Source organism: Delphinus delphis, chromosome 18 (assembly GCF_949987515.2).
Source record: "Delphinus delphis chromosome 18, mDelDel1.2, whole genome shotgun sequence".
NCBI lineage: Eukaryota > Metazoa > Chordata > Mammalia > Artiodactyla > Delphinidae > Delphinus > Delphinus delphis.
In genome coordinates this window covers 57824145-57850187 of record NC_082700.1, presented here as the reverse complement: position 1 = coordinate 57850187, position 26043 = coordinate 57824145, and the positions used below count along the sequence as shown (strand labels likewise).

General features: G+C 35.8%; 1 long non-coding RNA gene across 1 annotated transcript in view; it reads left to right on the top strand.

Moving 5' to 3' along the window:
- Nucleotides 1–25405, top strand: part of LOC132413911 (uncharacterized) — a 195853-nt gene extending 170448 nt beyond the window's left edge. The window contains exons 3-4 of the long non-coding RNA XR_009516846.1: nt 24188–24283; nt 24704–25405. This is a non-coding gene — a long non-coding RNA (uncharacterized lncRNA). The remainder of the gene's footprint in view (nt 1–24187; nt 24284–24703) is intronic.
- Nucleotides 25406–26043: the final 638 nt, after the last annotated feature.

The window sequence follows — 26043 nt, the reverse complement described above, 5'->3', positions numbered from 1 at the left end:
GAGAAGAGAATAATTGACACAGGCTGGGCTTTGGAGGAGGCCCAGTAAATAACATCTATTTCCTCTGTGTGTTAGATTGTTCGAAGTATATTTCAAAATACAAAATTTTATTGTATTTTGATACAAAGTTGAGCAAAATCCACATGTGCATAGATTAGAGCTGCTACAATATCACTGAGAAAAAATTGTTTTATGTCCTATACCTAATACCCAAGACATTTTTAGCATCTTTGATTCTGCTCTGTAATATGAGTAAAAACTGACAACCGTTAGAGATTCAGAATATATCCATATTACATTACATAATGCTACATTGAAACAACCTTTTTCAATTTCTTGATAAGATCAATAACTTCATGTCTTATTTAATATGTCATAGGGATATGGAGACACTATTGTTCAATTCACTTATTAATAAAAGTAATTTCAGGGTTTGAACATAATGGCACCCAAGATTAAAAGTGACAAGAGCTAAGGGATGTGAAGAATAGCACAGAAATTTTTTAAAAATTAATTAAATTATTTTTGGCTGCGTTGGGTCTTCATTGCTGTGCGCAGACTTTCTCTAGTTGCGGCGAGTGGGGGCTACTCTTTGCTGCGGTGCGCGGGCTTCTCTTGTTGCAGAGCACAGGCTCTAGGCGTATGGGCTTCAATAGCTGTGGCTCGTGGGCTCTAAAGCGCAGGCTCAGTAGTTGTGGTGCACTGGCTTAGTTGCTCCGCGGCATGTGGGATCTGCACGGACCAGGGCTAGAACCCATGTCCCCTGCATTGGCAGGCGGACTCTCAACCACTGCGCCACCAGGGAAGCCCCTGCTTAATATTGATAATAACGATAGTTTACTATGAGTCAGGTACCTTTACTGTACTGTGTTTTGAAGTTATTTTAATAAATTCTATAAGTGATAATGTGATGGAAATTAAGGCCTAGATAGCTTAATTGTAACAGAAAGTAAGGCAGCTATTAAAGTAGGATTAGAAACCAAAAATCTGATTCTAGAGATTGTGTTATTAGTTACTATGACATAAAATGTCAACTATCTTTCCAAATGGTTCTTATTTAGACTCCATGGTAGAGAGAATAATGGCCTCCTAAATATGTCCACAGAATAATCCTCAGGACCTGTGAATATTTTACCCTGCATGGTCAAAGGGACATTGTATATGTGATTATAAGTTAAGGATCTTGAGATGGGAAGACTACTCAGAACTCTATAGGTGGGCTTAACGCAATCACAAGGGTCCTTATAAAAAGGAAGGAGGAAGGTCAGAGATAGAGATGGAAATGTGACATCAGAAGTTGAGAGGGGAAGAAGAGAGAGAGAGAGAGAGAGAGAGAGAGAGAGAGAGAGAGAGAAAGAAAGAAGGAATCTGAAATTAAAGTGGCCAATTTATTGTGGTGATAATTTTTGTAGTGATAGGGTTTTCACTAATTTTATTTTGCTACCTTTTTGGGGGTATATTTTGGTAATTCATAAATTCTCTGTCACAAGCATTATTTTTTGAGTAAAATAAATTATTTTTGAAAAAGAAGAGCTACTTCTATTGGTTTCTTTACTCAGAGGATGTGGTAATTAGAACTAAGTGTATAATTATTATTGAAAAGTGTGATGAGACAATATTTAACCACAGTAAATACTTCAACATTCTGTGGTCATAATACTGTGCTCTATTTTAGAAATATTTGCTCTCTTCCTCTTATAGGTCTTACAGTTAATAAACAAACTAAAACTCTCTTTTTTCCTCAGATCCTAAAGTGATTTTAGAAATTCATTTATGGATTCTAAATGTTCATGCTCCTTGCATCCCAAATTGCATTTCTATAAAATATTTACAGATAGGCACAACGATTCAGCTGATAAGTACAGCAATTTATCTCAGGATGTATTGCTAAAGAATATTGTCACAATAGATGCTAATTTTAAAAAATTATATGATATGCTGATTGCATATAAAAATATACATATTAGGTGGTTATGTGTATGCTTATTTAAATATATATTATCAATAAGTACACACATATGTATATATGCACACATATATATGTATATACATACGCATATATGCATATGTATGTACATAGACAAGTGTATATCAATATACAGTATACTCATCAAAATATTAAGGGTGATTATTTCATGTTCATATTATACACCTCTGTTGTCTAAATACTCTTTTATAATTAAAAATAGTTTTTTCTATTTTAAAACTATCAAACTGGGTAGGATCTGGATTTAGGATTTCTAGTAAAGAAGTGATGTAGATACTGAAAACATTCCCAGTAATTTTTAGATTGGAAATTGTTCTTAATGTGCATTTCTGATGTCATCCTCACAGTGACATCTGTGAGAGGCTTATTAATAGCGTGGAGGGATCTGCTGTTTGTCTTCAAGTCTCATACACTCTGGAGAGCAGCACACTCTGCAATCCTTCACCTTTGGGTCCTGCACATCTGGTGCCACATTCTGCAAGTTTTCTGTAAATCTCACTTCAGAAAGCAGATAAAGAAATGTGAACTTAGTTTAGAATTGAGAAAAAAAAAGAAAGATACTGATGTTGCCCAAAGTATAAGAATGTTTGGCACAGAGACTGTCTATAGGATCACTGACTTAAAATGATGATAGTGTACATAGGCAAAAAGCATTTAAAGAGTTCTTAAAACTGAATCAAAGGTAGAATTAAATGTCTTGACCTCCACATAAAGCTGGTAGTAGACAGATGTGGATTCTTGATTTTGTTGTATATTTTGAAGAGCAAAAGTTTACTAACAAGGCACAATTCCTATCGTCAATAAAATTACTAAGGGGAACAGCGCAGGAATAGACATGGAAGAGGCTAATAACATGAAGACTTGGAAAGGAAATATATATATATATATATATATATACACACATGCACACACATACATACACAGAAAGGTCAGTAGCTCACAGATTAGTTAGATCCAAATTACTAAGGATGGATTTCACAGAGGCATTGGTGAAGAGCACAGAAGGTGCTAATCAAAGATGAAATGTTAAAGATGAGTCTGAAAGTGGTTATGAGGGAGATGTGTATGTGTGGTAGGCAGAATGGTACCCCAAAGATGTCCACACTCTAATCGCTGGAACCTGGTAATGGGTTACATTACATGGCAAAAGGGATTTTTGCAGAGGTATTTAAGGTTATGGATCTACAAATAGGGACTAGGGAGAGTGTTATGGGCTACCTAGATGGAGCCAATCTAATCACAAGGGCCGAAAACTATCTCCAGCTGGAGGCAGAAGAGATAGAGCCAAAGTGGAAGTCAGAGAGATTCCAAGGTTAAATGGCCACGTGCCAGAGGCATCCAGGAGCAGAGAGGGTAGCCCACAAGCTAACAGCCAGCAAGATAATGGGGACCTTAGTAATACTCCCTTGAGGAACTGGATTTTGTCAACAACCTAAGTGAATTTGGAATCAGAGTCTTTCCAGAGCCTCCTAATAAGAGCTGAGTCATCCAACATGGACACTTTGTTTCAGTTTTCATTCTTGTAAAACTTTGAGCAGAGAAACAAGCAAAGCTAATGAGCCCACCAGGACTTCTGTGTTACAGAACTGTGAGGTGATAGATACCCATGGTTTTAAGCCTCTAAGTTTGTGTTAACTTGTTACAGCAGCAATAAAAATCTTAATAGTATAATCTGATAGAAAAGAATAGGGTCCTTATCACAAAGGAAAGGCATGGTAAAACTGGAGACGGGTGGTGCGTGTGGACAAAATTTTTGTGTGTGCACCCATGTGTGTGCACCTGTACAAATAGATGCAAATAAGTGGTCACTACAGGGGACTTTAATCAGAATATTAGGAAAATGAATAATAAGGAAGTAAAATTAATGATGTCCCAAAGTTTAGGTAAAGACAATACTATGGAGATTATTAAACTGACCTTTGATGAATAGTGGTCCTGAAAGATAGGATGCTGTGTTAATTGATGAACATCAATAAAAGCAGGAGTCTTTATATGAACAAAGGTCTTCCGAAGCTTTTTTCTTGTAATCTCAAATACTGCAAGACCATGGTGGATTACATTAGTTAAATTAGAACTGCTATTCTTTAGATAGAAATGACAAGTATGTGCTTGGATAATGCCAAAATGTGAAAATGACATCCTGAAGGGGGAAAAAATAAAAAAATAAGCTTCTTTGTACTTTACTCATTTTCAGAAAACACTATTTCTCTGAAATCTATAGTATTTTTTTAGCTTTTAACTACGTTTAGAATTCAATATATGTGAATTATACTTACATATATTGAATTCTAAATTCACTGTCACGCCTTCACTACCATTTTTACCTAGTTTATATGAGTAACTAATAGTCACCCTAAACTTTACAAACCCCAAGTAAGGCTTCTTATCTTCCTCTCAGCTCCATCCTTCCATTTCCTCTGGGCAGAAATTGAGAACTCATCCTTGACACTTTTTTATTTTTCATATACCACTTCTCATCTACCCTTATTTCTTGCTGGCTTTGGTTGCAAAATATACACAGATAACGACCACGCCTCCCTATCTCTATTGATACCACCCCATCAAGCCACCGTCATTTCTCATCTGGAGTTCTGAAATTACCTGCCACCTACTCTCTCTGCTTCTACCCTTACCTTTATATAGTCTATTCTTACACAAGACACACAGTGTGGCTGACAGTGCCTAAGTCTGGTCAGGATATTCCTGTCATGTAAATATATCCAGGACTCCGTTATTCCTCTTATCCCTCCGTGTAAAAGCTATTGTAATAAAATAATTTAAAAGCCTACCTGAGCTGACTCCAGTGCATTCTGAGACCTCATCTCCAAGAATCTTTCTCTTCTTCCTTGTGCCCCAGTCACTCTCCCCTCCTGGCTGCAGCATGAACGTTTGCAGTTCTTCTTACCTGCTTTTCCCACTTTGAAGATGCAAACCCCAGGAGAGCCAAACAGCTCACTGCCTCATTCCTCTTGGATCTCTGCCAAATGTCACATTCTCAGTGAGAACTTGGTAGTTTTCTGGTAGCAGCTAGCAAACCCACTATCACCTTTATCTCTGAACATTCCTCTTACCTTTCTGTTTTTTCCTGAACATCACTTATTACCATCAAATATACTATATATTTATTAAATGACTGTCTCTCCTAATTACATTGCTAGCTCCCTGATAGTGGGAATTTTGTCTGTTTAATTCACTTCTATACACACAAATAAACACACAAGAAATACAAAACAAATATCATGTAGCTGGTAAAATAGCCTGAAGCAATTCTAGGCTCTATATTTATTAATATGGAATGAAAAAAATATATATATCGGTAGTAAATGGAAAATGCAAGGAAATGTGCCTCTATGCTCCTATTTGGGTAAAAAATAATTTTGGTGGATAAAATATTTAGTTTACTCTGGAATCTGTATACAAACAGAAAGAATGGTCATAGGGAGGAGTAGAGGAACTCTGGATGACTGGAATGATAGAAGTTCTTTTACTGTACTTTCAAGGTATATTCTATTTGTTAGTATCAGGTATATGTGTTATATACACCTAAATAAGTATATTACTTAGAATAATAAAACTCTACTATTAATATACTGAATATGGCCACAACACAGGTAAATCTGTGAACCTGCCAACCAATGTACATTTATTATCTACTATATTTAAAAGTTGAGGTAGTCGATTCAAGGAAATCATACAGAGGTAAACTGTGTTTCTGTTTCCATAGTGCATACAATCAAGTTGGAGAGATATTATATAATTTTTTGAAAATTTAAATGTGTGACATATAAATTTATAATTTTCTTCTAGAAATACCTCCTATGAATAGTTTACGCATGGACATTTCTAGGTTATATATGATGTGAAATTCTCATTTAGTGTTCAAGGTACTCATAATCTAAATGGAAAATGAGAATATATTGTCATGTCCTTCACGAGGACGGGGATTCTGTATAATTGTTACCCAAGACACACATTCCAGCTGAGAGAGAGTGAGTGTGGGTCTAAAAGTTACATGTACATCATATCACTATATATTTAGTCATCACTATCTTGGTGTCCCAATGGTCTTTTCATAGAGCTAAAGCCATTATTAGTGATGATCTGTGAGTCTACCTGAGGACATATTTCAATCAGTCTCAAGATGGCTTGTTTTATATTCAAGTTATGGCATGGCATTCCACTAGATATCCCATTCTGGCCATTGGTTTTATCAGTGAATCATGCTATCTTATCAGGTGGCAAGTTTCAAAAGCAAGGTCCTTTTGTACAAGTAGTTTAGGTAATACAGTGAGTGGAACGGGTTCTGCAACTCATGAGTATGTTGCCGCCTCTTCTTGAAATTGACCAAGGCCTTAGGAACCTGGATTGGCCCCTGGTGGAATGTGCCATTTCCACTTCATAGTGGAGGACATTGGAGCAACAAGGTATGAATTTCCTCTTCATTTAAGGTCTAACCATTTTTTTAATCACTGCAGTGTGAGCAATCTCCTCAGTGCAAGTCAGCATCAGAATGCCTTCAATGCAAAGGAACATTTCAACAACACCTACCAATAGCTCATATTGTGTTTAAACGTGTCTGATCCACTGAGGAAATACTGTAGAATAATTCAAATAGCTTTGTGAAAGGAGTGCACAGAGATATTTTCACGTGGAAGCCAATTGATCCTAATCTTTTTGGGAAGAAAACAAAAAGGTTTTAGCGATATCCAAGGCTTCATACCAGGTACCATAATGACAGCTGTCTGTTCAGTCACAGTTGTGATATTAGACCTTGTCTGTGCAGTAGTAGTTATTTTCCTGTTTCAACTTTGATATTCCGCAGAAGGGGGTCCAAGCATCAGTGAAGTCCACTGTTAATGCAATAGTTTTGCACAGGACCCCATCTATGTTAAATCTTTTGTTAGAAGACCGAGTACTTTTTCTTCTCTTATTTCAACTATAAAATGTTGACAAGCTTTATAAGTATGGTGGGTACCTGGCAATACACCACAAATACAGTTATGGAGCTTGCCAGCAGGAGTTCATGGAGTGTGTCCAGGTAGCAGCTCTGCATGTTTGCACTGGGCTTACACACCCCCAAATGTTCAGATCAAATATTATGTATCAAATGGCCATCAATCACAATCTAATAAAAGAATCCAGGACCCCCAGAATAATTGTAACTGCTGTCTCTAGGCCAAAAGTAATGACATTTTATAATGCTGAAAGGGAAATTTGTTTATCAAAGCACTACTTTAGCTCTAAGAATAATAGATATTTGAGCTTCTTTCCCAGCAAGCCCAGAATTGCCTGGCAAACTGGCAACCTCTGTTTTTTTGGTTTTGTTTCGGTTTTTGGGTTTTTTCTGGTGTATGTGAGTTGGAGAACACAGCCAGCATTCCGGTTCAGGGTATCAGGGAATAGGCTTTATTCCTAGTCTTCATTTTACTAGAATAGACTCACAGCTGAGTATGAGAATAATTTATATGCAGAACAGAGGCTGAATGGGGCCTGTGAAGCTTTTCCTTCTGAAGGGACATCCCAGGTTGCAATTCGAGGTACCCACTGCACTCTTAGCTACGAAAGAGATTCTCTTTCTCTTCTTAGAATTTTGAACCTTTCCAAAGTGATGAGAAGCAGGGGATGAAGATTGAAGCAAACATACCCCCTGGTGGCCCTCAGTGTTATGTTTCTACTGCTGCCCTAACAACTCGCTACCAACTCAGTGGCTTAAAACAGCATTCATTCATCATCTCATAGTTTTTGTGAGTCAGAAGTCTAGGACACAGAGTGGTTCACCTACCCTTTCTGCTCTGGGGTTTACAAGGCTGAAACTAAATGTCAAGAGGGCCACAGCTTCCTTTTTGTGGGGTCGAGGGATGAATCCACTTCCAAGCTCACTCAGGTTATTGGGTGAATTTAGCCCCTGTTTCTTGCTGGCTGTCAGCCTGTGCCTGACCTTTGTTCCTTAGCAGTGCTAACACCCTGTCATGGTGATGCACTCTGCTTTAGGGTTGCCTGGTAGGCCTACAGCCTCTCATCCATCCAGGTCGCGTTATTCCAATTTAGCCAAAAACGCCGCCATAGCCCGAGGCAGTGAGTAAGACTAGCGAAGCCTGATTTTAAATCTATTCCACTTCCAAAATCTGTAACACGGAGACTGTAGCATTTAATTCCCTCGGGGGATTGATTCTCAGGCACGGTACAGTGCAGATAATTAAGCTATTTCCTCTTTCCTCCAAATCCAACCTTTTAAATGCTCCTTTGTGATGCTGGGCTGGGAGACTGCAGGCTGATGTCTCCTTTGCTGGCTGTCTGTCAGAGGCCTAATTACGGGCAATACAAAAAGGCTGGAAAGAGAAGAGGAGGGGATAAGGGAGATGCCCTCCCCTTTTGCTTTAAGTCCGTGGCTGTTGCCATAGCAATAAACTTTCACCTTGAAGCGGCCTTTGGATCCTAGCTACAGCTTCTTGCTGCTCTGCCAGAACCGTCTTCATATCATATCCCTACAGAGGTACCAGCACCAGCTAGCACCAGCCAGCATCCTATCAGCGGCCTCTGCCCCAGAAACAGGGTCAAAGGTCTCCTCCACCACGGTTCCAGATCTGGCAATGCCAGCGTGTTTCCTCTGTTGCTTAGGGTTATTTGCAGCTGCTTCAGTGCTCCTTTTTTTTTCCTTTTAGTTCTATGACATGTTTAACCTTGCACCAATATTAATTTATCTTTGTTTAATCATTAGTGTGATTTCTGGTTTTCTAACTTTACCCTCCTTACCTTCGGTTAGAGAAGTAGGCTGCTGCTGCCGTGAGCTGGAAGAACTGCTGCCTTCCTCAAGCAGGGGTAGTGCAGGGAAGTGGTGGCAGAGACGCACCTGGCCACCCCCCACGGTTCGCTTTTCCTCAATCGCAACTGCGTTGTGATTGCCTAAAGTACTTGCCTAAGTCTGTGTTTTAATGAGTGTTATGATGCCTTCAAAATCAAGTGTGGTGCACATTTTTGACATATTCCAGAGTAACCAAAAAATATATTTCCCAAATAGCATTGTTTTCTTCTTTATGGTATCCTTTTCATGATGGATAAATTGCCAAATGATGGACTTATGCTTTAGGATAAATTTACTGAAATGTGATCATCATCTATATTATTTACACAATTTAAGTGTTTCAGATGTGTAGCTGTTTGCTAATACTTTTATGTTTTACAAATGGTCAGATATAAAGCTACAGGTGTCAAATATTTAAAAAGAAAAACTTGGCAAGGTTTTTTTCCCAGTAATAAACAAATTTACATACAAAAGTTGCATTTATTGACAAGGAGTTACTTTCCCAAATCTTTTATATTCTACTTAGTAAATGGTTTGCTATTAAAATGCCTGTTAAAATGCCACTTACTGACATTGACTATTTCTAATAAATCATACCAGTAGTTTTGGATAAAAGCACTTCCAAGTACAATTATTAATACTGAACATTTATTCATTTGGAAAGGCATTTTATTTTAAATCATTGTGTAGAATGCAAGCATGGCCTTTGAGCTATGATTAACCATGGGTGTAAATTACAAGCAATAAAGTTTAATTATGTCATATTTATGCAAAATAAGGTAATTGAGCATCAAACAAGACATTCACATTATGAGAAAATCAAAGTCATTTAGGGTAATTTGAATTATTGTTTTATTCCATGAGATGTTAGAAATAAGAATGGACATTTAAATTGTTTCTTTAGCATGCAAGGCAGACATATAAATAATTGTAATGAGCTTGGATTAAATGCAACTTCAAATTATTCAATTTATGAAAAGATAAATACTATATACATATGTGCACACACACACATACTCACAAATGAAATTCACTTTTCCTGTTCCAATTATATCTCCTGTCACATGTTTGATTATAAATCTCAAGAAATCCCAGTCCCCCAGCACTACTATAAATAAGGACAACTATAACTTAACTGCTTACTGGCTGAGAAAACACACACACACACACAAGCACACACCTGTGAATTTGTGCCCACTGATACAACAGAGCGCATCAGCGGAAGTGGAGCAGAAATTCTCCCAGCTATTAGACCACAAATCCTATTTATTCTGTGACCTGCTTGTTCACTCTGTCTTTGCTGACCCTCCCAGACTTTGGCTAGATTCTCTAATTCTCCTGCCAGTAAGGACAGACAGCCAATTGAGATATTATAGTTTGAGGATATTCCTTTAGAACTTAGAATCCCATCTGTATAAAAGTGGAACCCAAGTTTATTCTTGTGGTATAAAATCAGGTAATAATCGCTTCCCTCCCCCCCAAAAAAAAATTACGTGCTGACTTGTATGTTAGTAAGAGTCCCCTAAGGTCATTAATTAAAGGGACTTAAGCTGTGAGTCCCTTTAGAGAGAAGGAGAAATGGCAAGAAAAATAATAATTACATGTTCAGAGTGCCCAAATAATTGCTTGTCTTTCCTTTATTAGCATCATGTCAGGGAGAATAAGGACAAATATATTCTATTTCCCTGAGTCTATTTCCACTGGTTGAATCTATCTTTCCTTTTTGCTAATTTTAAAGAATAAAATAAAATTACTAATTCAAAGATTTATTTATTTAATTTTACCTGTTGGGTATATCAAGTGTTATTTGGGAAACTATCTTGGCATTTTGATGAAGTCTCCCTCACTGATGTACTCTCAAAAGTGAACTGCATAAAGGTTTTTATTCCAGGAAAAAAAAATAAGGACTTTGCTTTTTAAAACGTACTTCTTAGATACAAGATTCCAGCAAAGCCTCAACTATGTCAGAACAATATTAACGCTCTTCCTCAGGGCTGAAGTCACCACTCCCTACCCCCAGCTACAGCACCTTAGGAAATCTATGTTCAGTCGTCAAATCACAATTTGGAATCCATTGTTATATCTCTGATTCATTTGTCAGTTCCTGAACCTGGTATCGGCACTTTTAGATTCACACTCTTATAATACCTTTCCTCAACTTGGTGATTTTGTTTCTTTGAATGTCTGTCAGCTTCCGTTCCATCACTCGCAATCAAACACCACCCCATTCTTCCATCTCAGACCTGGCTCAGGATTGTTGGAGAAATACAATTAAAGTCCAAATCTTCTCCCGACCAAGAAAACCTCACCACCAAGTTAGAAGAGAAAGAAAGCAGTATTGTTATTAAATAAGCATTAGACCAGAATGTGATGTACATCCCAGGCAATCCACTAAGATTGCAAAGACCTAAAGAAATCTCACACCTTTATATAGCCAAGCAGATACCATCCATTACGCACATGTTCTCAAGATAAATAATAACCCGTCCGGAAGTAAGAGGACTTGACAGCACCACTGGTCACGTGTAGTTCGTCTTAACTTTACTTGGTAATAGGGGTGATATCTCTGTTAATTAAGTGGCTTTACCTGGAGAAAGAAAAACTACTCTTACCTTTATGACAAGAGGTCATTTTGCAATTTGAGCAAGGTGCCTGCTGAAGTTAGGTTCCTACCTTCCCACAGAGAGTGGGAGTTTGGGGTGCTATCTGTCTTAATGACTGCATTTCAAAGAGATGTTTCCCAGGTCCTTTAGAAAGACATCCTTGGGTCTTAAAACCGAGGAGAGGTTTAATATTTAAAAAATATTTACATACATTTCACAGAGAAAGAACTTACATTTGCAAGTGTTCTTAAGTAAATACTCTTAATAAAAGGAAGGCAGGGGCTTCCCTGGTGGCGCAGTGGTTGAGAATCTGCCTGCTAATGCAGGGGACACAGCTTCGAGCCCTGGTCTGGGAGGATCCCACATGCCGCGGAGCAACTAGGCCGGTGAGCCACAACTACTGAGCCTGCGCGTCTGGAGCCTGTGCTACTCAACAAGAGAGGCCGCAATAGTGAGAGGCCCGCGCACCACGATGAAGAGTGGCCCCCGCTTGCCACAATTGGAGAAAGCCCTCGCACAGAAACGAAGACCCAACACAGCAAAAATAAATTAATTAATTAATAAAAGGAAGGCAGGGCAAGGTGAGGCGGGAGATCTCTTCCTTTATTTCCAACTGGGAGAATTTTTTCTTTTTCTATTTGTATTTACTCTTACAGTATCAGTATCATGGCCGTGGATGGCGTATTCAAGAATAAAGGCTGAATGATAGGACCCTCAAAGATTTCCTGGTTTGTGAGTATTCAGGATAAGGACTCTATTTTCAATAATTAAGTAATAACTGTCTAGTGATAGGAACGTGGTCAAAGGGATAGAAATACTATTCTGCATCCTACAGAATACTGTTTAAAGTTCCATTGTGAACATCTAACTTGGAGGGTGAAAATGAAGAGCAGCATAAGTTTAGAGAATTTCCCTAAAGAACGTTAAATAATTTCCTCCTCTTGCAAAAGAAAAGTGGAAACCTCATTATCTTACTGTAAGTATCAGATTGACACGGCATTTTATTTTAAAGTGAGGTGGTTACGCATAATTTTATATTGGTTAGAATGATCTTCTTAGGTATTACTAAATACCTAAGAAATATTAAATTCTAAATCTCTGAGAAAAGAGAGGTTTATAGATCCAGGAATAACTTTAGACTCCCCATTTCTCTGACTGTTCCTTAGGTCTAAGCAGACCCGTGAAAAAGAAGCCCCTAATTTATATGAAACAGTTTTAGGGCTACTTAGGAGCAGGCTTGATGTTTAAGGAAATAAATGCTGGGGATGATAAAGAAAGGGGAAGAATATCAGAGTATGTCTGGGGCTTGCCAACATTATAAAAAGTGAATAAATGCAGGTCCAACAATAGCCAAGAGGAGAACTTTATTGTGTCCTTCTCCTGCTCTCCCTAAGGCTCCCTTCTCTCGCATGTGGAACATTTTCCCTGTATCTCTTGTATTCCAAGTTTATTTCCACCTTAGGGCCTATAGACACTATGTTCCCAGCAAGCAATGCTCCCTCTCACATCACTTAGGTCTTTGATCAAACATTAACTCCTGGGTTTCCCTGGTGGCGCAGTGGTTGAGAGTCCGCCTGCCGATGCAGGTGACACAGGTTCGTGCCTCGGTCGGAGAAGATCTCACGTGCCGCAGAGCGGCTGGGCCCATGAGCCATGGCCGCTGAGCCTGCGCGTTCGGAGCCTGTGCTCCATGACGGGAGAGGCCACAACAGTGAGAGGCCCACGTACCGCAAAACAAAAAACATTAACTCCTCACTACCGTCATCCCTGCTCACTATCCCCCGTCCTGCGTACAATACACTGACTGTTTGCCCTGCATTTTTCTCCACAGAGCTTATTATGACCTGATATTTTTCCATTTTTAAATTTACTTTGTCTTCCCAATTAAAATATAAGTTGCCTTAAACCAGAAGCTTTGAATATCTTATTCACAATATATCTGGGAAATATTGCTCAGATCAGAGCCTGGGAAAGATAAAGTACTCAAAAACAACTTGAAAAAGAGATATGCAATATAAATCCTGAAAATTGGGAGGCAGAATTCAGAGAAGGGGCCAAAATGGGTAAATTCAGTATTGTAATTGTGCCCACATGTAAAAACTGAGCCTTTAAAAATACCTTTCAACGCCTGTTATTTTAACATGCTTAATTTTATTGAATCATGTAGGTGAGATAAGAAAATGGAAATCAGCTCTGATAAACTATTCTACAACATCCACTCTGCTCCTTGGTGAAGTTTGAAAGTAGGATTAGAAAAGGCAGGCATCATTGGCTCTGCCTTCTAATCAATTTGTAGTATAAATACTCCAGCACATATGATCACATTATGGGAGTCATCCATTAGTAGACCTGAATCATCTGTATTAGTCTTTAATTTGCAAAGTTACTAGTTAATGACTTGATATTCTCTGTTTTTGTTGTAAATATTCAGAATTATGTAATTTTTCCCCCAGCACTTAGCATAGTGTCAGGCAAGTAATAAATATTCAATAGGTATTTGTCACCAGACTCAATGAATAAATGAACGAATAAAAAAAATTTTTTTGCTATGAAAAATGAAATTTACAGTTTGCAAAAGGCCAAAACAAAGACTGCTGATGCAAAAAGGCATTAGACAATGGATTGTGAAGATATGAATAGACTTAATAGCTAGATTGAATAACAAAAATATGAATGGTTTGTTTACATTTTTTTATTTACATGAAAACATGTTGTATTAAGTCAATCTGTGAGTCAGTCAACAAGCATTCAATGAGCAACTTCTGAGTCCAGTTCTCCTCTATGTACTGGATATACAGTAATAACCATATATATGGTTATGGATATACAGAGATTAAGAGTTATAGACTCAGGACTTCCCTGGTGGCACAGTGGTAAAGAATCAGCCTGCCAATGCAGGGTACATGGGTTCCATCCCTTGCCCTGGAAGAGCCCACATGCCGCGGAGCAGCAAAGCCTGTGCCCCACAACTACTAAGCTTGTGCTCTAGGGCCCGTGTGCTGCAACTACTAAGCCTGCATGCTGCAACTACTGAAGCTCGTGCATCTAGAGCCCGCGCTTCACAATAAGAGAAGCCACCGCAATGAGAAGTCCGTGCACGGCAACGAAGAGTAGCCCCCGCTCACTGCAACTAGAGAAAGCCCGCGCACAGCAACAAAGACCCAATGCAGCCCCCCAGAAAAAGAATATGTGTATGTATAACTGATATAAGTGATTCACTATACTGTACAGCAGAGACGAACACAACATTGTAAATCAACTATACTCCAATAAAAAATTAAAAAAAAAAAGAGAGACAGACTCAACACAAAGACATGCATTTTTTTTCAAGCTCCATGGACAGTAGTATTTCTAGATTTCTGCTGTCTGATAAAGGACACACACACATACACACACATGCATATTATAGTACTCTAGACCAACAAACTGTGGTTAAATCCAACACATTTTACTCTATTTTTAATTCACTTTTAGCTTTTAATGAAAATGGAAAACTAGGCAGTTCTTACCATTCTCTGATTTACACATATAAATTAAACCTTTAATCGATATACTCCCAAATTTTGATTCATAATAAGCTGTAGAGAGAGAATAGTGTATATGAAATAGGGTATAAAAGACAAAGTATAATATTTAGAATCCTTTTATCTGTAATTAGATGTTTAAATTTCTAATAATGTTTCTTAGTAAAGATTTCAGAAGAAAAAATAATTTATTGTAATAATCAATGTCTTAAAATCAATGTCTTGGTATAATTTGAGATGAGGAACTTTATTTCTTGAAACCACATTTTTAGGTTATAACAGCATTCAAAAAACCATTTCAGCAACAATCTGATGGTCTAGCAGTGTGAATCATATAGTGAGCACAATCTTATGGGATAATTGATTAAAAACACTGATTTAATTAACAAAGCTGAGATAGGTTTTTTATTATACAATGTACTTCCTTTTTCGTGTTTTTTGTCACTCCTTAGATATCTTTTATAAACTAATAGAGCTACTTGAGATTAAATGATGAAACTCTCCTGTGGGGACCAATAACAGGATGACATTAGTCTGTTAAATTGACCTCAGTGAGGATGAATTCTAGCCTTAGCAATGAGAGGATATATGATACCAGGAGCTACAGCAAAACAGCAACATCTATGATACATATTGTCATGTGCCACAAATTTGAATAGCTAATAAAACACAGTATACAGAAAATATCAAATTCACGTCTAACATTCCTTACCCTTCTGTTGACTCTTTAAAACTACTTAAATGATTAAATTTCAGCATGAGATTTTGAAATTTAAAATTTTCTTGCAATCGTTATGGGTTTCAGTAAAATCATCAGTAATACAAGCTAAATCTTACTTAGTATATGTTCAACACTTACTGTTTATTACTCATTATGAAAAATCCTTTATATGCATTAACTTTGTTAGTTCTGGTAACAGGCCTGTAGCAATATTTATCATCCCTGCATTTTACATTAAGAAACTAAGGCTTGGAGAGTTAAAAGAACTTCCAGGTCGTCTGTCTGGTCAATGGTTTACTCTGAGAGGCCCAGCTCTAAAACGTTCTATATCAAGGGAACTATGTATTCAAAATTTCAGCTTTGTCTTTATCGTTTTGTCAGTCCTTCAAACAATTAAAAATTAGCATATATGCAATCGATAATAACATGAGGTCACATCACTGTGTTGGGCACTGGGGAAATAAAGATTAATCACACTTAATTACTATCTTTAATTAATTCTCAGACTGGGGAAGACACACTTATAAGCACATTATTATATTATACAGTGATAAGTGATCATTGAGTCATGAAGTGCTGTATAAGCAACAAATGAACAGTGCTCAACTTTCTCTGACACAGTAGACTTTGATGGGCAGCCTAGACAGGGAGAAACAGCATACCTGCAGCCGTGTTAGCCTGGATCGATGTGGAGGCGTAGACTCTGAGGGTACTTTGCTAGATCCCCTTTGGCCACGATATTCATTCCTAGTTGCTGCAAGTGTTGGCTGATAGCCACTCACAGCTGCTCTGTTGTCCAGCGAGTTGGACCCTGTGTCTTGCCCTCCCCAGAGCTGCATCGACCCCAGACCTCCTCAGCCAGTGACTGAGTGACACGAAGGGTACACATTTCTTCCCCCTTGCTTTCAAGAAGGAGTTAAGTCTATGGTAACAATTGTGTTCCATAAACCTCAGGTGGTTCAACCTAGTTAGTCCCCAGCCAAGTACTCATTCCTGCTTAGTTTTTCTCTCCCTGCTCTCCCCTGTTTTATTCACTTCCCTTTTACTGAGAGTATCTTGCTAAATATTTGAACAATAGTTTCTATCTCAGACTCTGCCTCTAGGGAACCCAGCCAAAGAAATGCTGTACCAAACCCACATGATACCTAGAGACTGGATCTTATGGTGTATTCAAGGTAGTAGTAGAAGCCAAAGAGGTGAGATAGTTGAATGAAGGAGACATTAACAATTAGGCAATTAACAATTACAAACTCACGTTTTCTTAGGACTTGTGTGTGTGTGTGTGTGTGTGTTCCTAAGCTTCTTGAAAGCAAGAATTTTACCTTTAACTTTATATCTCTTGCTGTTATATCCCTTTGGTCTTAGAGTGATCCCACATAGATCACATGTCCCATATCTGGAGCCACGTACTTCACATAGTAGAGATTACAAGCCTTTTGAATAAATGAACAAAGATATAAGATGGAAAATGTAACAATAATCTTGTCAAATATTATTTATCTACCTCAGTGTTTGACAAAATATTTAATCAAATGTTTTTATCAGTTGTTCGTGACATGTTCAATCACATTCAAGGGTAACTGTCATAACAAGCAATTATGCTATTTGGACATGCCATTATTTGAATGAAACATTGCAAATATAATAGTGCAATTGTCACAAAATCCAACTCAAATAGATTTAAGCAAAATATGCAATTATATTATTTAAATGGAAAGCCAAGAATTGTAATGTCAGCAGTTCTGTTTTAATCTGGGTGTCAAACACCGTCACCAGAAACAGAATCCTTTCTCTTTATCTCATACTTTAATTCATATTGGCTTTTCTCCAGCATCTAATGAAGGCAGAATTACTGCCCTCAGTCCCAATTCGAAGTCTTTCTAGGTAGCAAGCTCACAAAACAGGAGGGCTTCTATTTTAGTATATTATCATACATTTTCATGGTTTACTTTGCTTACAAAGTGGATAATATGTCTATTCCTGAAATAACCATTGTGGCCAGGAGCTAGTTCTATACAGATTTACTGGGACTGTGTCATCTTGTGTTTCACCAATAAAAACACTGTGGATAAGAGGATTCGGTTCTTGGCTTGGCTAAATGTGGATTACATGTCCCAAGCCTGGTGCCAGGGACAGAGAGCCACATTGTTCTTCTGGGCTCTAAGAGAGGCTGACAGGAGACATTTCCAAAAAGGAATTGAGGATGTTAGGTAGGCCCAAACCAAAGTATTCTGTCTTACGAATGGTATTTATAGTGAATAACTTAATACTCAGCCAATGCATGGAAAGTACACCTTAGAAATGATGTTAAATTACAGAAAAGAGTTAAATTATTAGCTAAGAATAAAAAGTATTCTTTAAAATTTTATAAATGCACATGAAGATTTTAAAATGTTTAATGGAACATTCCCTATCAAACATCAAATAATTAGAGGGATATAAAATATCCCTATCTTTGAAATTATATTGAGGTATAAAATATCTCCTTTGGATAAGTCAATTTGGAATAAATGGATGAGATTATTGTATATAATCACTGACTTTGTAATATATTCTTTGGTATGAACCTTGTTTATTATTAATAAAACACAGATACAGAAAAAATTTGCACAATAAAATATAGTTGAATGAATTTTTATGAGGTGAATACTAATCTAACCAATACAAGTTCAAGAAATAAAACTTTGGCAACCATCCATGAAAAGTCTCCCTGTGTCCTGTCCCAATATCAAGTTCTCCCTTTCCTACGTAACTAACCACAACCCAGTCCTTTTTGGTCATCAATTCTTACATTTCTTTATAGTTTTACAATTTAAATGTGTAAACCTAGACGATAAAGTTCTTAGTTGTTATTTTTAAGGTATATTTTAATTTACAGATTCACCCTCCATTCTTTGACTTCTTTCTTATACCTTATCTAATGATGTGCTTGTACCCTTTGGCCTGTAGAGTTTCCCATGGTCTGGGTTTTGTTGATTACATACTCATATTGCATGTTCTTCTGTCCTTTTTAGTTCCTGAGCATTGACATATAGGCCCAGAAGTTAGGTAGGACTCCAATTGTATTCCTTTATCCAGATTTTGGGAGATGCAATGTTCTTTCATGAGGAATCTCATAAGTTTGCTATTCCTTCTTTTTATGACATTAGTAGTCATAGGTGTTCATTGACAGATCCTTTCATTTGTTAGGTTGACAATTGGTAATATTGTAATCCTGTTATATATTTTTATTTATATACAGAATAATTTTATAAATACTTATCCTCCTTTGTTTATGCAGTGGTATGTCTCATAGAGAAAAGGCAGTATAAATATTTCATTTGTTTGTATGTTTTGTTCTCTATATTTGAAGGTTTTAAAATTGTTGCTTATTATTCTATAAAGGTTAATATTTTTAATGTCTTTATAAACTGATGGATTTGAATACATTTGATAGGTTTTAATTCACTGCAATTACTATTCTTAATGAGCTCAAACGGTGTTGTATTTGATAGCAGAAAACTTTTCAGGCTGGTTTTCTAACCTTTTGACAGTACCCCAATACACAGTGAAAGCTTTTTGATATCTGATTTAACAGGAAACTCCAGGCTAATCTTACACATTTTTTTTGTGTCAGAACCGGAGTAGTCATTTCTCTAAGAAGCACTACTTTCTTTATGTATGAGATGGCATCTTATGACCACAATCCCATCTCTAAGAATGTTCATTGCTACTGTGTTGATCACTATTTCTAGGCATTTCAGTTGTTATATATAGGAAAATATATGATACACACACAGTAAAATACTTGTGTTCATACAGGTAGTTTCAATTGAAACACTGAACTACAAGCTTTTTATTGAAACACCTCTGTATTTCATCTGTATCTCCTTTTTTCCACACTGAAAATCTTGGTTCTCAAGGATACAGGGATTGAAGACTTAGAATACCCCATAAAATGTACACACCATGGCAAATTGAAGAATAACAATATTAGTACTCTCATTTCGTATCAGTTAGGGTTCTCTAGAAAAACAGAACAAATAAGATAGATAGATAGATATAGATACAGATATTAGGATATAGGGTAGAATGGATATATATATATATATACACACATACACACATATATAATCAACATGACTTATTACTGTTGATGTTAATCTTGATCACCTGACTGAATTCATTATGTTTTTTTCTTTTTAAAATTACTCTTTTTTCTCCCTTTCCATACAGTACACTTTGGAAAGAAGTACTACGTGCAGCCAACTCTTCCCTCATATTATTTATTTATTCAATTATTTACTTATATCAGTATAGATACATGGATATTTACTGTATACTGTGGCTTGCAATCCAATATCACTGTATTTTATAGCTCAAAATGTCCAGCTTTGGCCATTTGCAACTCTTTCACTGGTTTCTTTGATAGATATACTTTTGGGGGGTAAATATTTTCTTACTTTCTGTTATTAAAATATACTGCAGGCTTATATTGTTATCTGCTGCCCCAGCTCTAGAATCCTAGCCATTTTTCTAGAAGCCCTGGTCCACTTTCACTGGAGAATGACATTAAAAACAGAATTCTAGGTACTGGATGGGCTTGTTGCTGCTGGGACGTCATGGCTTCCAGAATATGTTTCCACCAGAAGGAAATATATGTGTATATGCTAACCTGTGTATATACACATATTCATGAATATTTTAAATGTATCCATCTGTATGTATAGTAACACGAGTTTATACTGATGTCGCCAGCACTAATCTACTACCACTTGATCATTCAGTTTATCTATATAAGTCTCACTCCAAAAATGAGAAACTTGGCTCTAGTTAGTAAGATTTGTTTATTTTTTATATACCTTAGTTATGAGAATATGCATTACACCCATACTTCTTTATATTGCAGATGTGTGGACATATCGCTTATCCTTTATGGGTTGACCATTTTTATTGCCATGGCTTAATTTACTGTTGTGGCTTCTGTGGCATTTTGTTTTTTTAGACAGTGAATGTCTAATTAATACTTACTAGATTTTAGTTTTTGTCATTTTAATGAATAGATGGCTAAAAAAATTTTTTTAAATATGCTTAATTTGAAGTAAATTTGAACTACCAGGTAATGATATGTGTAAATTCTCTACAAATGTGTTAAATTTATATAATGCAAATATGATCATGTTACATGCCTTAAAAAGATAACTAGTGATTTTTGATAGCCATAATTACTGAAGATTAAAAACTTAGAGTGAAGCACAATTGTAATATTTCCTTAACTATACAAATATATCTTTAATAGTGTCAACTTTCAATATCACCTCAATTTTTCTTGTGTATTAAGAAAAGTTTGGCATTCTTTGATTTAATAAAACTGTATACCCCAAATTATATTTTCCTGTTACTCTTCCAAGCTTCACTGCTGATTATTTGCTTATATTACATTTGACATAAATGTTATATCATTGCCTTTCGGGTGAACTGAGGCTGTAGGTAGCCTGAATCTGTCAAAATGATGCTGATAAAAAGCAGGTTTCAGAAAGTTACCTTTTCTTATCTAATTCTTTTTAGTAGATGCTTCTAAAATAATAAGTATACTCCCTGGAGATAATCACAGTGAGATTTTACATAATTATTTGAAGATATATAGCATTTTAAGATTGATCCTTTAAAATGATGTTACTTAGATTGTTTCAAAGTATATTCTCTCTCAACACTTATTCGTTGTAAATGTATATATGGCTATTTACGTGAGGAATATAAAGTCAAGTATGGATTTTATTGTGATTATGTATATAAATCTGCAATATTTATTATAAAAAGAACATGTGCTAAATTTAGAGAGTTCAAAGAAATGAATTTGAGGAACTGGTTAGCAATACTAAATAAGTTTTTTCTTTTTTAGTTTGAGATGTCCAAATAATTTTTTTACCATCAAATGTACTTAAATATGTTTGTAGCTATTTACTTTTATGCTTATGATTTATAAAGAATATGTTCTGATCAGAGTAAGCCTCTTTTTTTAGAATATTGTCAGTTAATGAATGTGGAAGGAAAAATTAAATTAACAAAATCACCATTTTGCAAAAAATGATGAAATAATTGTTGTGGAAAAGTAGCATGAGTGAATGCTAAAAAATTTAGGTCGAATGTTAATAAGAAAATTATTCTTCGTAGCATGCTAAAGTTTACCAACAGATTATTTGTTGGTCATAGGGAAAAAGAAACTTTACCACCTAGGAATCCAGTTTTCAGCAACTAAAGCCACCAACAAAATTAACTTTCCCAATCACAGGACAACCAGATACTTTATTCCTCTTGATTGATATAACATGAAGTACACACTATATGAAGTTTTGTTAATCTTTTTGGAAAAAAAACAAAGGGAAAAATAATAAGTAAAATTTTAGTGTTAACTCAGTTTATAGAATATATGGGGGTAGAGAAAAAGGCCAAAAATCAATAGAGGACACAATACGATAATTCAGAATACAGAGGATTCAAGACAATTGGACTCAGACTTTCAGCAAGTCAATGGAAGGAAAATTGGGTGCAGGTGATATTCAAAATTAAAACAGATTTAAGAGACATAACCTCTAAATGTACTATGTGTACTTTGATTAGAATGTATCAATTGTAATATGTATAGTGTGCATAGAGAAAAGTCAGAAAAACACCTTAAATATGGGCTGGGTATAAGATGTGATTATTAAATTATTGCTGTTAATTTTGTTAGCATTGATAATGACACTTTGATCTTATAAGAAAATATCTATACTTTTAGAGAGGCATAATCAAGTATTGTGGCGTAAAGCGCCACAATATTAAAAACATGCTTTATAAAACTTCAGCAACAACAAAAAAATAGATTAAGCAAATATGGCGAAATGTTAAATTATTACATCAAAGCAATAGGTTCATGAGAGTTAATTATAATATCTTCTGTCATTTGGATATGCTCATTTAAAAATAAAATTAAAAAAGAAAATAAAATGGGAATAAAAAGTAAACACTATTTTCTTATTGTATCTTATAAAGAATATTTTTATCACATTTTAATCAAGTTTTTTTTTCTGAATTTTACTCTGATGCTTGATAAAAAACTAACCAACAAACAAAAATTTTAAAAATCCAGCATATAAACCTAATAGTCCAAATTAAAAAATGTTTTTCTTTTAATTAGATGTTTTCAGTGAAGTCAGACTTAGAACCAAAGAGTGGAATTATGGGCCCGGCATCTGAAGAAAATTGACTCCCACTGGTACAGAAAAGCCAAGTTTAAGATGTTGAACTTGGAGATAGGCACACTGAAAGCAAAATAAAATGAATCTGTGAGTCAGTCTCCACGTTCGGAACTTTGGAAAATCACTATGTACGCCTTACTTGTTGGTTGTGAAGAGTAAAATAATTGTGCCTATAAAGTGCTTAAAACAATGCCTCATACAGAATGAACTATTAAACAGAATACATGCTAGTATTACCTTATTATTATCCATATTATCATTCATTATCCTTGTAGACAGTATTCTATAGAAAGTTAAGTAAAAGACCACAAATAATTCATAGTTCCAGATATGAATTAGCCAAAAGGGTTTTTTGCAAACTGGAAGAGAGAGGCCATTAAGCAGTGAAGCAAAAATCTTCTTGTTTCCTCAATCAAACAAGTGCTAGATAAAAATGACCAGAAAATACATGGATACATAAATAAACTTTGCTACTAGTCACTGATTACATATTTAGATTGCACAAATTCTCTTGACGTTCTAGAAATCTTGCTTGATTAATAGCACATTGGAAAAATGCATTAAAATGCATACACATCTAAATAATACTAAAATATATTTTTCAAATGATGTTAAATTTTTCTTTTTATTCAAAGTAAATGTAGTTTTAACTAATCTATTGTCAAAAAATTATTTCATTCTAATCTTTGTTTTTATACCTGTAATTTTATTATTTATTTTCTAAATAAAAGATTATATGATACCCACATCAAATCTTGTGTGTATTATGACACTTTTATTTATTTTTCTAGCAGTTAGTTCCCTAAGAAATCCTGCAGTTTCCAATTTCTCCTTCTATTATTCCCAATCTTGACAGATTAACTTTATATAAACAAATGGTTAATTAATTAAATATTAAAACATGTGTATATTTAAACATATAAATAATATGTGTATAAAAATGATATATATGTATGTATATATAGAGAGAGAGAGAGAGAGAGGGAGAGAGAGAGAGAGAGACAAAGCCTGGTCTAAAATGACTGCTGTCTATACTAAATTTTTCTATCTATATCTCACCTAAAAAATCTGCTCAACCAAGTTAAACCATTTTCCCTTCTAAATCTGTGAGGTTTATCTCTGCTTTGATATTCTTCCCTTTCTCCCCAATTCATGTATTATTTCAGATCAATTTCCAGTGTACATTACAAAACCGATTTACATCATCACAGTATACCAGGAGCTCTCATTCATCTGATACCTGTATAGCAGTACTTCCTGAACGAGTAATTGAAAGTTTATCAGACTGTTGGATGATGGCTGTTAATTTCTCCTTTTAACATTTCCACAGGAGAGACTTCAGATGTCACCATTCTTCTCACTGAGAGTGTCATTGTGGAAACCCTGTCTGTTTTCCCTATGCATCCTCCACTTTCACTTCCCCAAGGTAAGAGAAATATACAATTTAATTCATATTTCTACCATTTTTAAGGTGATGTATCCCAGGGAGTGTTTTTTTCCTGCTTCCTTTAAAATTTAACACAGTAGGTACTCTAGCCTTGCTGCCCCTTCCCTCCAGAGAGGTCCTTCTGGAGATACTTGGGGGGAATACACCATTATCTTACTAATCCATCTATAGTTAGTCATGTGACTTGATTTTGAAATAGAAAATAATAGCACCAACTTCATTATCTAATTCTGTTCTAACTAGATGGTCATTGACAGAGCTTATATGTTGATATTGCTTTGGCTTTGTATGTGTCCTCTCTCAGCCAGAACCTTAGAGTGGGAAAAACTGTTTGGCAGCTTTATGTTTCATGGATTTACATCTTCCAAAATAATTTATAATCACATTTGCTTCCCTTAGCCTATACTTAACATGTAGTGGGGACTTCTCTGGCGGCACAGTGGTTAAGAATCTGCCTGCCAATGCAGGGGACACGGGTTCGAGCCCTGGTCTGGAAAGATCCCACATGCGTGGAGAAACTCAGCCTGTGCGTCGCAACTACTGAGCCTGAGCTCTAGCGCCTGCAAACCACAGCTACTGAAGCCCGCATGCCTAGAGCCCATGCTCCACAACAAGAGAAGCCACCACAATGAGAAGCCGGTGCACCACAACGAAGAGTATCGCCTGCTCGCTGCAACTAGAGAAAGCCCGTGCGCAGCAACGAAGACCCAATGCAGCCCAAAATTAATTAATTTAAAAAATGTAATGGGCATTAAATAAATGTGTGGGGTTTGCATAAATGGATTCTAGTTTTGCTTCATAAGGAATCCTATCTAATCCTATCCTATCTATTCTGTATCTATTTAATCATTTAATGTCAGCCATATTAAACAAGGATGAAATATAGTTATAGTAGAAGCTTTGGGGTCGGCTTTCTCTGGTTAATTTCTGGCTCTATGTCATATAAATTTACTTTTTTTATTTACCTTGCAGAAAATCTTACTTTATTTATCTTGCAGAAATTTGTTGTAAGGAGGAAATAAAATAATAGAGGTGAAATTCCAAGTATTATATCAGGTGTAGAATAGCTGGTTTATAGTTTAAGGAATTTTTATATGCCAAATTCTCTGCTTAATGACTCAGGTCATTTCTCTAAATTTTCTCTCAACTATTTGATAGAGGCTCTATTATTATTGTCATTTTACAGGTGATAAATTTGACACAAAGATGATTAAGTAGTTTTCTAAAATCCTACACTTATTAAGTCATTTCAAGAGCCCTGTAATCACTACCCTATAGTGCTTAATAAATATTCACTGTTTATCTTTTTGCTTAGGTTCGGGTTCTGTGCTACATCTTGATGATACAAAGATGAGTAAGAAAAAGTTGCTGATATTCTAGTGGAGAAAAAGAAGATATAGAAAAGAGTCAATTTTTACAACATTTTTCATCCATTCTTGGTAATGAAATCTGATATTGGCAGAAAATATACTATGCCCCAAAGGTACATTATATTCCAAATTTATCCATATGCAGTTCCAGATAATTACATTAGATTCCAATTTTAAGTTAAATTGCTAGTATGAAGTATGGTGTTTATTTTGACATCAAAAGTAGATGAGAATCTTTATCACAAGGAAGTTAAGGTTTTACTTAGTTTCAATTATGTCCACATAGACAAAGTGAAATGAGTCACAACTTGAGAAGATGAGAAAAGGGAATTGTTGAGAGAATTTTAAAAAGCAGGCTCACACAGTTTC